Source organism: Chiloscyllium plagiosum, chromosome 32 (assembly GCF_004010195.1).
Source record: "Chiloscyllium plagiosum isolate BGI_BamShark_2017 chromosome 32, ASM401019v2, whole genome shotgun sequence".
Lineage (NCBI taxonomy): Eukaryota > Metazoa > Chordata > Chondrichthyes > Orectolobiformes > Hemiscylliidae > Chiloscyllium > Chiloscyllium plagiosum.
The window spans coordinates 18,374,961-18,388,551 of NC_057741.1; the positions used below are offsets into that span (position 1 = coordinate 18,374,961).

The 13,591-nt window shown below is 39.6% G+C and overlaps 1 protein-coding gene across 2 annotated transcripts in view; it reads right to left on the bottom strand.

Annotated features, from left to right (window-relative positions):
* Positions 1–13,591, bottom strand: part of rnf150a (ring finger protein 150a) — a 128,897-nt gene that overhangs the window by 94,871 nt on the left and 20,435 nt on the right. The window lies entirely within an intron of this gene.

The following is a 13,591-nucleotide window of genomic DNA, read 5'->3' on the forward strand; positions in this document are numbered from 1 at the left end:
AACTATGGCATCATAGCAGAAGTATCTGTACAGATTCCAGCATTTGCAGTAATTTGCTCCTACGGAAAGCTTTACACATAAGTGTAACAGGGAATCTGGAAAACTTACAGCACATTGATCCTTATTTCTAAAGGTTTGGAGTATAAAAGTCAGGAAGTGTTACTGCTTTACTATCTATACAAGCTGCTAGCGGTGCCATTTCCAGGACATAATGGGCAATTTTGGTCTCATTGTTCAAGGAAATACATTATTTCACTGGTGGTAGTTCAGAGGAGTTCAATAGGATAATCCCTGGTCCAGAGGGATGATTTTAGAAACAAAGATGAAACTTTGTTCATTAGCAGAGGGATTGAATTCAAGAGTCGTGAGGTGATGTTGCAGCTGTACAGGACTTTGGTTAGGCCACATTTGGAGTACTGTGTGCAGTTCTGTTCGCCTTATTTTAGGAAAGATGTGGAAGCTTTGGAGTGGGTGCAGAGGAGATTTACCAGGATGTTGCCTGGAATGGAGAATAGGTCGTACGAGGATAGGTTGAGAGAGCTAGGCCTTTTCTCATTGGAATGGCGAAGGATAAGGGGTGACTTGATAAAGGTTTATAAGATGATCAGGGGAATAGATAGAGTAGACAGTCAGAGACTTTTTCCCCGGGTACAACAGAGTGTTACAAGGGGACATAAATTTAAGGTGAAGGGTGGAAGGTATGGGGGGGGGATGTTAGGGGTAGGTTCTTTACCCAGAGAATGGTGGAGGCATGGAATGCACTGCCTGTGGGAGTGGCAGAGTCAGAATCATTGGTGACCTTTAAGTGGCAATTGGATAGGTACATGGATAGGTGCTTAAGCTAGGACAAATGTTCGGCACAACATCGTGGGCCGAAGGGCCTGTTCTGTGCTGTATTGTTCTATGTTCTATCTTGCACGTGCAGTGCACAAAGGCATAGACTGCATGGAGGATGAGCAAACTGATCAAACCATCATGTTGCAGAGTGCCATTCAACCTGGAGGGGGTGGGTGCGCATAAAGAAATGTAGTAGCAATAGGAAATAGTGTAGTTTGGGAATTGTTCCTGTTGTCTGTAGCAAATACAGAGACCCAAAGTCTGGGTTGCCCATCTGGTACTATGGTTAAAGGCACCTTTTCCAGGATTTGAGAGGAACTTGGAATGGGAAACGAAGAATCCAGTTGTAATGGTCCAGACTCATACTAATGAGCAATTAGCATTGTAGGGACTAGGAAAGTAGTTCAGCTGAGGGACTATGAGCAATTTGGCAGCCAAAAAACAAAACCACAAAAGCAAGAATTTCCGCTACCCGAGTTACATGCAAATTGTATAAGATAAATCAGATTAGAGGCAAGTGGCTTCCAATTTGCCACCAGTATTGGGAAAAGAGAAATGTTCCATTGGAACAGCCTTCATTTGAATCATGCTACAACCAGTGTCATGGTGAATTGTATGACGAGGGTTGTAGATGGTCTTGGAATGGTAAGAACTCATTACTCAAGGATATTTGAGATTCCAGAAAAAGTGGCAAAAGGGAGGAAGCAGTGGGATAGCATATTTCAATGGATTCTGGAATTCGTTACCCCAGAGTGTGGTGGATGCCTGAACATTGAGTAAATTTAAAAGGAGATGGATTTTTAATTAGTAATGGGTTAAAAAGTTGTGGAGAACTGCCTCAAGAGGCTGTGTTGCCAACCCCTGCTCCTAGTTCTTATGTTCTTAATTGTCAGGGGTGCACATTATCTGGACATGGGTAACATGGAAGTCAAGACTGCATCAGGAATTATTTCTTAGATCAGTACCTTGCACAATCTACTGGGAAACAGGCTATTTTAGATCTAGGTATATGCAATGAAGCAAGATTAATAAGAGACTTCACAGCTAGTGATACCTGCAAGAGAATCCATCACAACATGGTAGAATTTCAAATTCAGTTTGAGGAGGAGTAACTCGGGTCTGAAACTAGTGTCCTCAAGTTAAACAACAGCATTTAAAGAAGGTTAAAGAAAGAGATGCCTAAAAAGTGAACTGGGAAGCCAAACTAAGCGGAAAATCAGTAGATGAGCAGTAGTACACATTGAAGCTGTTACTTCACGTTCAGCAGAAGTATTTTCCAGTTAGAAAGATGATTCCATGAGAAGGATAAATGTCTGTAATTAACAAAAAAAATTGAGAGTATCCAATCAAACACGAAGGCCTAAGAAGTTAGGGATAGGCTAGGGAATTGGGATGTTTTTAGGAACCAGCAATAGATGACTATAAAGAAAAGAGTGGAATAGAAAAAGAGAAAATTGATTGTGAAAGTGAAGTGGCAAATATAAATCAAATAGCAAGAGCTTCTACATGTATATAAAAATAAAATAGCTGCAGTGTGTGTGTGGGACTACTGGAGGAAGTAAATGAGGAATTAATAATGGAGAACAGGGAATTGGCAAACAATTTAAACCAATATTTTACAGTCTTCACAATGGAGGACAATAAACATCCCAAAGATATCAGATATGCAAAGTGATAACAAAAATCATTATGCAGCAGTTTCTTTCAAGACAACATATGTGATAAACTAATGGGACTGAAGTCAGACAAATCACTAGGACCTGATGGCATGCATCTAAGGGCTTTAAACGAAGGGCTGCAGCAGTAGTGGAGGCATTAATCAAAATATTCCAGAACTTAATGCATTGGAAAATCACAAATGTAACAGCCTTGATCAGTGAGGAAGGGAGACAGGGAGAAAGATTCAACTGTCCAATTAACCAAACATCTGTCATTGATAAAGTGCTAGAACCCAACTTTGAGGAGGAAATAGCAGCCCATTCAGAAAAGCTTAACATAATCAGAGTCAGTGGTTTTGTGAAAGGAAAATCTCATTTGATAAGTTTCCTAGAGTTCTTTGAGGAATAAGAGCAAATATAGTTGGTAAAGGGAAGCCAGCAGATACTTAATATTTGGATTTCTAGAAAGCAATCAGTAAGATGCCACATAAATTGCATAAGATAGGAGTAATTATTAGAACAGATTGAAAAGTGATTAACACAGAAGTTAATACAGAAGTTAGTAATGAGAATTGGGTCATTTTCAGGTTGGTAAGACATAAATAATAAAGTGCCATAAGGAAAATGTCTTAACACCTCAATTTTTACTATCTATATTAATGAGTAGTCGAAGGGGCAGAATGTAATGCATCCCAATTTGCTGAAGATACAAAAATACGTGGCATCAACAAGATAAGGAATCTGCAAGGAGATATAGACAGGCTGAGCGAGTGGGCAAATATTTGGCCAATGTAGTTTAATGTAGGTCAGAGTGAGGTCATGCAGTTTGACAGGAAGAAACAAAAGGCAGACTGTTATTTAATTGAAGAGAGATTCCAAAAAAAGTGAAGCAAGGGATCTGCGTGTTCTGTGCATGAAAAACAAAGTCAGCATGCAGGTGCAACTTTAATTAAATCAACAAATGGAATTTAGAACTTTATCGCTAGGGAGTTGGAATTTAAAAATAGGGTAATCTCGTAACAACTATGCAGGGTGTTGGATCAGGCCACACCTGAAGTATTGCGTACAATTTGGGCTTCCATACTGAAGATTACCGGCATTACAGGCAGTTCAAAAAAAAGAGATTCACTCAACTGATTCCTGAGATGAAGGTGTTATCATAGAATCATACCATGTAGAAGAGGGTCTTTGGACCAGCATGTCTACACTGCCAAAAATATACAATCAAAACAGATAAGACCTTTATTCATTAAGTTAAAAGAGTAAGTAATTCTTATTGAAATCTGGAAACTTCTGAGGGAGCTTAATAGGGTAACTGTTAAGATGACGTTTTCACTCGTGGAGGAATCTCAAAACAGGAGACATTGTCACAAAATAAAGGGGTCACTTATTTAACATTGTGATGTGAAAGAAATTCAGAGATCTGACAGCATCTCTGGAGTGAGAAAGAGTGCTAATATTTTGAGTCTAGTATAATTCATCAGAACTCAATCTTCTTCTTTGCAAAATGAATTCAGATACAAGTCTTTTTTTGGCAATACTTGTAGTTGAGGTGCCTTGGCCACAGAAATCATTGATGGGCTCATTGTGAGCTATGCATTCCAAATGAATAATTTTAAATGTCCATTTAGTTCTCTTCTGGACTACCTTTTCAGGGTGTGGCACACCGTCTCAACAAGTTTATGTTGTGACATTCTCTTATAAAATGGAGTTGTGTTAGTTTTGAATCAGATAACTTTTAACAGGCATTTTCAAATGGGTTAGCTCATTTTTAACTGTTTTCTCCCAATTCAAAAATTTAAGTTAGTCAATGATGTAAAGATTAAGAGAGTCTCTACTTCATATCATGTGAATAAAAGCAATACTTTCTTCTGATTTAAACTTACCAAAAAGCCTGCTTCTTGTTTATGAGATTCACAACTTTCCAAAAAAGTTTAAAAACAGTTCATCATGCTTCAGACACATAAATAAACAGAATATAATGATCTGTCAGGTTCTAAGTTTGCATACAATTGTGATGTTGATCCCTTAGAAATTGTACAACAGTGGTACACAAAAATAAATCAGGATACAAGCTTAGCAGCAGTAATGTTAACATTTTAGGAGATTTACTTTACCTTTCCTTGAACAACTTTTCAAAACCACAAGATTCTACTTTATACTGTGAAGAGCCCAAAAGGGTCTCTAATCACTCCATGGTATGACAAAGCACACTAAGGATGACAAATCTTCCCCCAAAAGAATGAAACTACAAAGGACTTCATCAGGTTGGAAGAAAGCAGTATACATAAATCATCTGAAAAACAGACGTCCTCAAGCAACTGCAATAACTTTGCAGGGTACCACACTGCTCAATAATAATTTCTGTAAGATGCACAGCTAAGTAGTATTCTCAATGGCTGTCACAAGTTGATCTTTTCAAATCGTTGCACCTGTAGGTGACTAAAACTGAACTGCTTTTTTTCCAAACTCACGACAAGTTCTTTATGAGGAAAGGGATTTTCTGTTCATGAGGATTTGAAGAATTCAATAAGTCAAATCACAGAAAGAGCCCACAAACACGCCTTCCTTGTGAACATCAATTTTAATTGCATTTTTTCAACTTGGTACACTGTATTCACGGCTGGTAAATATGGTCTCTGCTATATTGGGGAGAAAAAGCATTGGGTAATTGACTGCCTTTCAGAACACCTCCATTCAGTTAGCAAGCATGATTTGTATCTCTCATTTTAATTTGTCACCACGCTCCCATTTTGGCCTCTATCTTCAGCCTCCTGCTAATATTAAATCTCTCAATATTAAGCATCTTTTAAAATGAGTTAATCAACTCAGTTTCAATTGCTTTTATCAAGCATCTGAACTGTTCATTTATGACTCGCAAGTCTTGCTTATGGTGCGTTAATTTTGATCTGAAACCCTTCAATTCTGATTGATTTCACTGCCTTAGTTTTTAAACAAGCTACTAGAATATGAATGATTCTCAGCATTTAAAGATCATGTCATTTTCTCAATCAGCATAAATAAAAAAAATTTGTATGTTTCTTAATCCTTCTTCCGAAACATCCCCTATGCCAATTTTAAAGTAGCATAAACTAAACTACATACAATTCTAAATGTTGCCTTGCAACTGATCTATAGAAGATTAGTGTAACTTAAATAAACTTGTCAACTTCTCTCAAGATATATCCATCACTGAATCTGTTTTACCAATCTTAATGCTATCACACCCAAATACCTTTTTCAGGGGGAACAGATACCTTAAATTGTAAATGCATTTAACATTTTCTGTTCCAACAGGAATTATACTTCCAAACATGAACTTTACAAAGTATGTTCCATTTATTTGAGATACATGTCCTTTTGAAGGCAATTATCATTGTAGTTAATTCTTACAATTTTGTGTCTTCTGCAGTGTGACATAAACCAGTTCGGCAGAAACTCAAATTTACTTATCACGGTAAGCACACCATTAACATATCAACATCCAAATATGTTGGGCACCGTAATCCTTTACGATAATGTTAAAATGTAATGAGGATTCAGAACACTACTTCACCCAAAGTAAAAAACCACACCACACCAGGTTATACTCCAGCAGGATCTTGCTCCACAGCTACCTGATGAATGAGCAGAGCTCTGAAAGCTAGTGCTTCCAAATAAACTTGTTGTACTATACCCTGGTGTTGTGAGATTTTTTACTTTGTCCACCCCCAGCAACTCCACATCATGGTCACCCAAAATAATCGACCATACGAAGTTCCAGATTCCTAACACTTTTAATCTTTGCATGTTCCATCACATTTCAAATCCAAGAAAAATGACTTCAAGACCCCTATGCTAATTATTGTGGTCTGAAAAGCTACTACCTAATCTATGTAAATTTACATCTCAACTTACAGCGTCCAATACTTGCCTACTCTGGTGGGAGTGCATGAGAGGCAGGCAGGTGGGCAGGAAGGCAGGCAGGGGTGCACGGGACAGACAGCAAGAAAGAAGGAGATAAAGAAAAAGAGTTTAGCTATGGATCAGCTATAAACTAACAAAATGGCACAATAGGCTTACAAGTTGAATGGCATACTCCTGCTCCTTTGCTTCTTTAAACAATATTTCTTTGCTTTTGGATAGATTTTCCTCAAGGCCTGTCCTCAGTTTTCAAAATCTGTTTAGCTAGGATTTTGTCCCTTTCTCCAAGTTTTATTGTCTTGCTTTCCCTTTTTAATATCCAAAGATTTTCATCATGCTTTAATGCAGCTAGTTGCTTTCACTGTTCCTTGGGAGCAGTGTAGACAAATCAATTCTGCAACTCTGACAAGGGAAAAAACTACTAATACTAACAGAACCAGAAGCAACAATAGCTGCCAACTGCTTTCCCCTCAGCCATATGCCATTCTACAGGACAGGAGATTGGCTCAACACAGGGGCAACACAGAGCACCAGCTTTCCTCATCCTGTCCAAGCACCTGTGCTTCATGAAGTTCAGGCTTTCCATCAGTCATTACTGACATCCACAGACTAATTCTTTCCCATAAACTCAAAATATGATTCAAATCTTTAAAATGATTAAAATTATATTTTTTAATATTTCAGAACCTATTAAAGAAATGGGCACAAGAGAGGGAGCTCCATTTATAGCTCCAGTGATCCAATGAAACACTAAAACTACCGTTGGCCTTCTCAGATGAATGTAAATATACTATAGCTGAATCCTGATTATTATTTATCCCCAATGTATTATTAAATACAGATTACCTGATTATTTATCACATTGCTGTTTGTGGATCCAAGGTAGCTGCCAGATTGCCATAGTGACTACACACAATGTAGGTGGAAAAAAAGATTAATTGGCTGCAGAACACTTTAGGATGCCCTGGAGTGCTGCTCCTTCATCACATCCACCTGAAGGAGCAGTGCTCTGAAAGCTAGTGCTTCCAATTAAACCTGTTGGAATATAACCTGGTGTTGTGTGATTTTTAACTTTGTACACTCCAGTCCAACACCGGCATCTCCAAATTATAAATTTCAAGACTTTTTAAAACTTTAAAAATATTTCAAGCATTTCGGTGAATTATCAAAAATCTGGATATTTTAGATATTAGGAAAGGTTGCCAGAGTCCTGACCGAGGCTTCGAGAACTTCTAAAAGGAAGAAAAGGAGGGGCTTAGAAACATAATTCTAACATATGGAACACTGATGCCAGATGACATGGTGCAATGAAGGTCAGAGGTAAAGAAGTGAACAGTTTGACAGTTGTAGGACATGAGAGGCTACAAACAATGAGAATATGAAATAAGCGTTCAGAGTCTGGAAAACAATGTATGATACATGAAGAGCAATGATGGCTGCAAAAGTTTTAGATTGGTGGAATTCACAAATGACAAAGGATAGGAAGCTGATCGGAATGCATCAGAATAGTCAGAGTCTTCAGTTGACTAAGGCTTGGACAAGGCTTTCACCAACAAAATGTTGAGATTGGAGCAGAGATAGACTAAATCACAGATGGACATAAGTGGCTTACTTATCAGGAGAAATATATAGTCTAAAATTCTATTCAGTAATGAATAGGTTTTGAGCTTATGAACTGTCTGAACCAGCCACTAATAACTTGGAAAGTAGATAGAGCCAGTAACAAGGGCACAGTTTGTGAAAGAGGCAAAAGGTAATTGACTTTATGCTTCCATCTTCCCGATGGAAGACTGACATTAGACATTTTGATTCCACAGGTCGATGATGAGTCAAAAGGTGGAGGACACACATATGAAAATTGATCTTATATTTGCAGATGAATAGAGGAGGAGATCATGAATAAACTTTTAGAGCACTCCAGAGATAATAGTGTACAACAAGACGCCATTGTTGGTGATACTTGGACTTTTGACATAGACAAGAATGGAATCAATTAAGTTAGTTCTACAATGCTAGACAGTGGGGATGGAGCTTTTCAGGAAGGTGGTGTGGTTAAATGTGTCAAAAAGAAAGATCGGAAGAAAAATAACAGCATACAATTTGTAGCTTTGGCTAGAGAAGCTTTGATGTTACATCACAGGCATATAATTGAGGGGAGTATTTCAAAACTCGTGTGGTATTAATGATGATTTATAAAATGGGAAGCCACTTTAATTGTGTAGATTAATCTCCATTCATCTGTTTTCTGTTCTGAAGGTAGGATCTATACTGGCCTAAAATCACGTTAGAAATAAGAATAGAATTCGAAGTGCTCTGCATACTTTTTGGGAGAGAGAACAATTCATTTTATTTGGAGTTACCAAGTTTGTATCTGGTTTGTACTATACCACTCTTACAAGAGACTTAATTGAGGGAAGGGCATGTTTGGCAACTAAATATCACAGGATATCAATGCTTTAGACGAGAGAGATAGGGAGGTAAAAGGGGTGGAGGAGATGCATTACTGGTCAAAGAGAATATCACAGCTGTGCTGAAGGAGGGCATGATGGAGGACTCAAGCAGTGAGGCAATATGGGCAGAACTCAATGTTGTGGCTGTACTACAGGCCTGCCAACAGTGAGGACAAAATTGGAAGCACAAATATGTAAACAGATTATGGAAAGATGTAGAAGCAACAGGGTTGTGGTGATAGATTTTAATTTTTCCAAAATTGTTTGAGATACACTTAGAGGTCAAGATGGAGCAAAGTTTCTAAGGAGCATCCAGGAGGGTTTTCTAGAGTAGTATGTAAATAGTCCAACTTGGGAAGGGGCCATACCGGACCAAGCATTGGGGAATGAGCCCAGCCAGGTGATTGAAGTTTCAGTAGGGGATTACTTTGAGAATAGTGATCACAATTTCATAAGTTTTAGAACATTCATGGACAAAAATAAGAGTGGTCCTAAAGGAAGGATGCTAAATTGGGAGATGGCCAACAGTACCAAAACTTGGCAGGAGCTGGGGAATGTAGATTGGGAGCAGCTGTTTGAAGATAAATCCACATTTCATATGTGGGAGACTTTTAAAAAGAGGTTGATTTCAGTGCAGGAGAAACATGTTCCTGTGAAATGAGGGATAGAAATGACAAGATTAGGAAACCATGGATAAACGGTGAAATTGAGACTAGCAAAGACAAAAAAGGAAACATACATAAGGTCTACGCAAGTGAAGACAGACGAAGCTTTGGAAGAATATCCGCAATCTGAAATGAGGAATTAAGAGGGCTAAAAGGCGCCATGAGATATCTTCAGCAAATAGGGTTCAGGAAAATCCCAAAGCCTTTCATTCACCTTTCAGGAGCAAGAGAGTACCGAGAGAAAGGGCTGGCCAACTCAAGGACAAAGGAGGAAGGTTATGCATGGAGTCAGAGAAATTGATGAGATTCTTAACAAGTACTTTGCATCAGTATTCAACCCAAAGGAGCCACACTACCATACATCAGGAGCATTTCAGAACTGACAGCCAGACTACTGCGACCACTAGGACTTATAACAGCACACAAATCAACAACCACCCTCAGACAACAACTCACCAGAACGAAGGACCCGATACCCAGCATGAGCAAAACTAATGTAATGTACAAAATCCCATGCAAGGACTGCACAAAACACTATATAGGACAAACAGGAAGACAGCTAACGATCCGCATCCACGAACATCAACTAGCCAGGAGGAAACACCACAGAAGTGCTTCACAGGAGGCTCCTAAGCACTGAGGATGTCACCTAGACAGGGCACAAAACGTTTGCAACAAATATTTCCAGCTCGGCGAACAGAACCACAACAGTATTCACCAAGGAGAGGTCCATGATGTATATTGAGATTAGGGATAGATGTTTGATTACTTCAGGTCAAGTCAGTATAAGGAGGAAGGAAGCATTGGGTATTCTTAAAGGCATTAGGGTGAACAAGTCCCCAGGTCCAGATGGGATCTATCTCAGGTTACTGAGAGAAACGAGAAAAGGAATAGCTGGGGCCTTAACAGATCTTTGCAGCATCCTTGATCAGGGTGAAGTTCGAGGACTGAAGAATTGTTAATGTTGTCCCTTGTTTAAGGAGGGTAGCAGGGATAATCCAGGTAATTATAGACCAGTGAGCCTGATGTCAGGGAAGCTGATGGAGAAGATACTGAGGAATAGGATTTATTCCCATTTGGAAGAAAATGGGCTTATCAGTGATAGGCAACATGGTTTTGTGCAGGGAAGGTCTTATCAATTTAATAGAATTCATTGAGGAAGTGACAAAGTTGATTGATGAGGGAAGGTCTGTAGATGTCATATAGATGGACTTCAGCAAAGTGTTTGATAAAGTTCCCCAAGGTAGGTTGATTGAGAAAGTGAAGTTGTATGGGATCCAGGGTGTACTACTTAGATGGACAGAAAACTGGCTGGGCAACAGGAGACAGAGAGTAGTAGGGGAAGGGAGTTTCTCAAAATGGAGAGCTGTGATCAGTGGTGTTCCACAGGGATCCGTGCTGGGACCACTGTCATTTGTGATATACATAAATGATTTGGAGGAAGATATAGGTGGTCTGATTAACAAGTTTGCAGATGACACTAAGACTGGTGGAGTAGCAGATAATGAAGGAGACTGTCAGAGAATATAGCAAAATATAAATAGATTGGAGAGTTGGGTGGAGAAATGGCAGATGGAATTCCATCTGGGCAAATACAAGCTGATGCATTTTGAAAGATCCAATTCAAAAGGGAACTATAGGGATTTACTGTAGTAAATGGAAAAGTCCTGGGGCAAATTGCTCCCTAAAGGTGGCAGTGCAGGTCACTAGTGTGGTCAAGGCTGCATGCGGCATGCTTTCCTTCACTGGACCGGGTATTGAGTATATGAGTTGGCAGGTCATGTTACAATTGTATCAGACTTTGGTTCGGCCACATTTGGAATACTGCATATAGTTCTGGTTGCCATGTTTCGAAAAGGATGTGGATATTTTGGAGAGGATGCAGAGGAGGTTCACCAGGATGTTGCCTGGTATGGAGGGTGCTAGCTATGAAGAGAAGTTGAGTAGATTAGGATTATTTTCATTAGAAAGAGGGAGACCTCTTTCTAGGGGTCACAAATTCAAAGTGAAAGGGAAAATGTTCAGGGGAGATATGTGTAGAAAGTTCTTTATGCAGAGGGTGCCTGGAACACATTACCAGGTGGTAGAGGCAGGCACAAGAGTCATATATCTAGACAGATGTATGAATGGGTAGGGAGCACAGGGATACAGATCCTTAGAAAATAGGTGACAGGTTTAGATAGAGGATTTGGATTGGTGCAAGGCTTGGAGGGCCGAAGGGCCTCACCTCAGGTGAGGTCTGTTCTGGAGTCGGTGAACCACCCTGACCAGACTTGTGCAAAATCTAACAGGAAGATTCCAAAAAGCTTCACACTACTCAGATATACCATTGCGTGTGTGTCGGACAGAACGATGGACATTGGTATGGACTAGAAGAATGCTTTTGATAGAATACTATACACACACAAGATAGATGTGCTCTCCAAAACGGGGTTTGTAGAACTATAAGAGCAGAAGATAGGCCATTCAGCCAATTCAGTCCACTCTGCTATTCAATCATTGCCAATGTTTTTCATCCCTCATCTCCTGCCTTCTTCCTATACCTCTTGATTCACTTACTATTCAAGAATCTGTCTTAAATGCACTCAATGACTTGGCCTCCAGAGCCATCTTTGGCAACACATTCCACAGATTAACCAGCCTCTGACTGAAGACATTTTCATCTCAGTTCTAAAGGCTCGCCCCTTCAGAGGCTGTGGCCTACGGTCGCGGTCTCTTCTTCTAGTGGAAACATTTTGTCCATGTCCACTCTATAAAGACCTCTCCATATTCTCCAAGTTTCAATGAGATCCTCTTTCATGCCTCTAAATGCAGATATAGACCAAGACTCCTCAAATTTTCCTTATATGACAAGCCCTTCATCCCCATGTAAACCACCTCTGGACTCCCTCTAATGCCAGTTCATCTTTCCTTTGATACCGGGCCTAAAACCACACTCAATTTTCCAAAGATAATCTGACCAGAGCCTTATGCAGCCTCGGCAGTACATTTCTGCTCTTGTATTCTAGCCGTTTTGAAATAAATGTTAACATGGCATTTACCTTTCTAAATGCCAACTGAACCTGCATATTAACCTTTAGAATTCTGAACTAGGACTCTGAAGTCCCTTTGTGCTTCAGATTTATAAGGCCTTTCCTCATTTAGTAAATATTTTACACCTTCATTCCTCCTAACAAAGTGCATAAACTCACTTTCTCCACATAGTATGCCATCTGCCACTTCTTTGTCCATTCTCTTAGTCTGTCCATGTCCTTTTGCAGTCTTCCCAACTCTTCAATACTACATGTCCCTCCACCTTTTTCTTGGAATGCGCACATATTGGAATGGAGTTGAATGCTTAGTCCTCTGCAGACCACAGCTGAAAGAACTAGAGATCAATGGAACTAAGGCATCCTTGGCCACTGGAAATGGAGAACTCAGCTATGGTGAGCTAACTAATATTACTAAAATAATTTAACCTTATGTCATGCAATGCTCTGTCCTGTTAGTTTGATTTTGGGTGAAATATCACCTTCATAACAATTAGCTGCAATAATCTTACCTTCCCAGTATTAATACACATCTTTTTCCTTTAACTGGGCCTTTCAGTCAACTGAAACGAACACTACCTCACAGATGATTAAGTTCTCAGCAGAGCTGATATTGTTACACTCATGGTAAAAATGGCCATTCAATTTTCAACTTTCACCATCTAATTGTTATTCTGGGAACAATAGATAATAGGTGCAGGAGTAGGCCATTCTGCCCTTCGAGCCTACAACACCATTCAATATGATCATGGCTGATCATCCTTAAATCAGTATCCTGTTCCTGCCTTATCTCCATAACCCTTGATTCCACTATCCTTGAGAGCGCTATCCAACTCTTTCTTAAATGAATCCAGTGACTGGGCCTCCACTGCCCTCTGGGGCAGAGCATTCCACACAGCCACCACTCTCTGGGTGAAGAAGTTTCTCCTCATCTCTGTCCTAAATGGCCTACCCCGTATTTTTAAGCTGTGTCCTCAGGTTCGGTACTCACCCATCAGCGGAAACATGTTTCCTGCCTCCAGAGTGTCCAAACCTTTAATAATCTTATA